This window comes from Monodon monoceros, unplaced genomic scaffold, assembly GCF_005190385.1.
Source record: "Monodon monoceros isolate NGI ecotype Baffin Bay Population unplaced genomic scaffold, NGI_Narwhal_1 Super_Scaffold_11, whole genome shotgun sequence".
Classification (NCBI taxonomy): domain Eukaryota; kingdom Metazoa; phylum Chordata; class Mammalia; order Artiodactyla; family Monodontidae; genus Monodon; species Monodon monoceros.
In genome coordinates, this window is record NW_021703767.1 from 55326241 (window position 1) to 55329927 (window position 3687).

The following is a 3687-nucleotide window of genomic DNA, read 5'->3' on the forward strand; positions in this document are numbered from 1 at the left end:
CCAGCTTCTGGGGCCCCTTCTATCCTGTCCAACACCACCTTGCCACCTTGTCCTACCCCTTCCTGTCTCCCCACCTTGGATCAAAACTCTGATTCTCTGTACTCAGCTATTTGCTATTTACCCAAAGAAAAAATTCTGATTAAATTCTGCCATGCATTCATTTTTGAGTACGCCCTCTTAGGCTCTGTGGGTTAAAAGAGCAATAAGACCTCAAGAAGTTCCCATCCTATCTGGGGCTGAGCTACAGAGTTGTGTATCACCTCTTAGAAGCCCATATGAGAACTGCTAGGATAGAGCTGTACACAGGGTGATACAGGTCATGGAGGCATGACTCTCTCACTTATAATTGTATTTTAAAAATAGAAGTTTGCACTCAAAGGAAAGAATCTCATATGCCCCTGAAATGATACCTGTGGCTTCAGCAGCAACACTATTTTATAAGTGCAAATAGTAGTTACTATTTCTGAGGATTTATTGTACGCCAGGCACTGGGGTACGTGCTTTACATATGTTAACTCTTTTAAATCTCACAGCAGTTCTATGAGGGACATATAAATAACCCACATTTTATAAAGATGCACACTTGGAGAGGTAGCAAGTGATGTCTCTGGTTTGGAATCTGGATACATGAGAGTCATCCTTGATTCCTATTTCTCCCTTCACCTTCATATCCAATCATTTGCCAAGCTCTGCTGACTCGTTATCTAAATATTGATCAGAACCATCCGTATTTTTCTATTTCCCCGCCAGCACCTTGATCAAGGCCATTATCATTTCTCTCTTGGCTTATGACTTTACTCTCTGAATTGGTCTCTTGACAGCAGCCAATCCAGAGTGAGGCTGCATATACAGAAACACAATCATATTACTATCTTATTTAAAACCTTTCCATGTTTGTTACTAGAGATAAAGTCCAAAACGTTAACAGGGCCTGCAGAGCCCTCCACCCGCTGGCCCGCCCAGCGTCCCCACCCTGTCTCCCTTACTCTCATTGCAGACTTGACCTGGCTGGTGCATTCCTGGTGAGCACCAAGAGTGTCTCTGACCTCTGGGCATTCACACATGAGGTGACTTCTGGCTGGAACCTTCAGTCCTGCCCCTCCCCCTCTGGCTAGCGCCTCTTTACCCTTTGGGTCTCCATTAAGCAACCTTTCTACAGGAACATGTTCTCTAGGCTGTGTCCCTCTTAGATATGTTCTTAGATCCCTTTACTACGTGTATCATGGTAATCTTCATTCTATATTGTTACTATTATTTAATTGTCTAGCTTCCTAACTAAATGTAAGCTATCTTAGGGCAGGAACTAGGTCTGCTCCATTCAGAGCAGACTCCAGTCATTTGCACGGAGTAGGGCCTTAATAAACGCTTAGGGAATGAACCAACAAGCAAATTAGACCCACCAGTCTGACTCCTCAGTTCACGCTCCTAAGTGTGATGCTGTACAGCATCCTGGCTGAACTCCAGCTTAAGGAGGGATCATGTTAGTGGTTAGAAAAGCATCACTACCCCATTCTCTACTTTGGATGAGAAATGAAAATCTAGGTCTACGGTTAAAAGGAGTATGATGAAGATAAAAGTCAACTGGTTGATTATATCAAGAAAACTGAACTTGCAGGGAAAGGTTTAAATAAGTAGCTTATTTTTTAAAGAAAAGTATTTGTTAAGAAATCTGTATTTTATTATTCCAAAATTTTTGAATCCATAGACTTCTAGAACTAAAAGTTATTTATTATCAGCTATCTTAGTGCTCCATAATTTATAGGTGAGCATAAAAGGTACCGGCAAAGGGCTTCCCTGGTGGCACAGTGGTTGAGAGTCTACCTGCCGATGCAGGAGACAGGGGTTCGTGCCCCGGTGTGGGAAGATCCCACATGCCCCGGAGCGGCTGGGCCCGTGAGCCATGGCCGCTGAGCCTGCGCGTCCAGAGCCTGTGCTCCGCAACGGGAGAGGCCACAACAGTGACAGGCCCACATACCACAAAAAAAAAAAAAAAAAAGGTACCAGCAAATAAGCACTTGTCCCAAGTTTACCAGGCAATGACAGTGGAGCCAGACTGAAAGTATGGACAGTTTTGAGCAGTTTAGAAAAAACTACTCATAATAGACCTATGAAGAGGAGCTGAAAAAAACTAAGATTAGGGGCTATATCTTTGTGCTTCAGAGTTGAAAGCAAATATATTCTCCCATAATACAGTAGTTATAACCATACTCAGAGAGTAAATATTAGATAGAATAGAACATTGTCACGATCTAGTAAAATATTCCTTATGGTCAGTGACCCATAATCGGCATAACAGCTTAACACCGAGTTTAGAATTGCTGGTGCTATTATTCAGCCCAAATGATATGCATTAAATATTTTAGTAATTCTAAAAGGTGATGTATAATATAAATCAAAGGTGTTATTTGTATTATTCTCATTGATTTTGTATTTTTCTAAATGATATGTTCTTAATCCAGGATAATTATATGAGTTTCGACTAAGTACAGTTATAATCAACATCTTCACATGATTGATATTCAAAGATATACTCCTCTAAAATAAAACTGGAGTATTATGTATTCTAGTTCAATTAAATTAAACAAATACTTTTTGAACACCCAGTAAGTGCCCAAAATTGGCAAAATACTAGGGATACCTGAATAATTAATACATGGCTTCTGCTCTCAAACTTTAAATCTAGTAGGAGATAAGACATGTCAACAAATTGTTTCCAGCATAAGTGCAATAAGGGACATACATTTGCTAAGAGATTATAATGAAAATAAAACAAATTGTTAAAATTCTTACCTCAGAAGGATTCCATTCAATAAACACATTGAGGTTTTTGTTTTTTCCTTAAAATATTTCATTTCATGTAATGAATAACCCCCAAGGTAAAAATATCAGTAAAAATAGCAAATTGTCTTTCGTACCTGTCATTCAATGTACTGGTGGAAAACAGAGAGATAAAAACATACCTTGAAGAGAGCAAAGGAAATGAGTAGACCAGTGCTGAATCAAGACTTTATACACTTTTGTAAAGGTCAATAGTGACAACTTCAGACAATTTTGCCACTGTTTCCAAATTTGTCTACTGGTTTTTGAGAAGTTGACCCCATGGATCTGGATTTGGCACCCAAAATGTCTCTGAAGCAAGGGTGTAGGATGCCAGAAAACGATTCCATTTCTATAACCAAAATCCGCAGACTAATTTAACTCATTCTTTAAATGCTTGCTGCATAGTAGGATTAGACAATATTAATAAGAGAAGCAGCAACACCCCCTCTGGTGACGTCAATTTTGGAGTCTTGGGGTCTAATGCTATCTCTCCCAGTGATTTTGAACAATCAAGTTAAGGGTCTCAACATTTTCCACGTTGGCAAGTTAACAATAGTTGTCTACTATTTATTTAGACCATTCTACCAATACTAAGAAAGAACACATATTAATGATTTACTATGTTCCAAGCACTGTTCTAAGTACTTTGCATATATGAATTCATATAACAACACTAAAAAGTAGGACTTTTATTATTCCCACTTTACAAATGAGAAAATAGAGGTAGAGGTGATAAGTTAGTAATTTTTGGAGACAAGATTTGAGCCTAGAATTTGGGGCTTCAAAATCTATTCTTGTAACCGTTATGATATACAATTATTCACTCATAATTCTGACAGTGTTCTTTAATATCTTCCCCCCAAAATG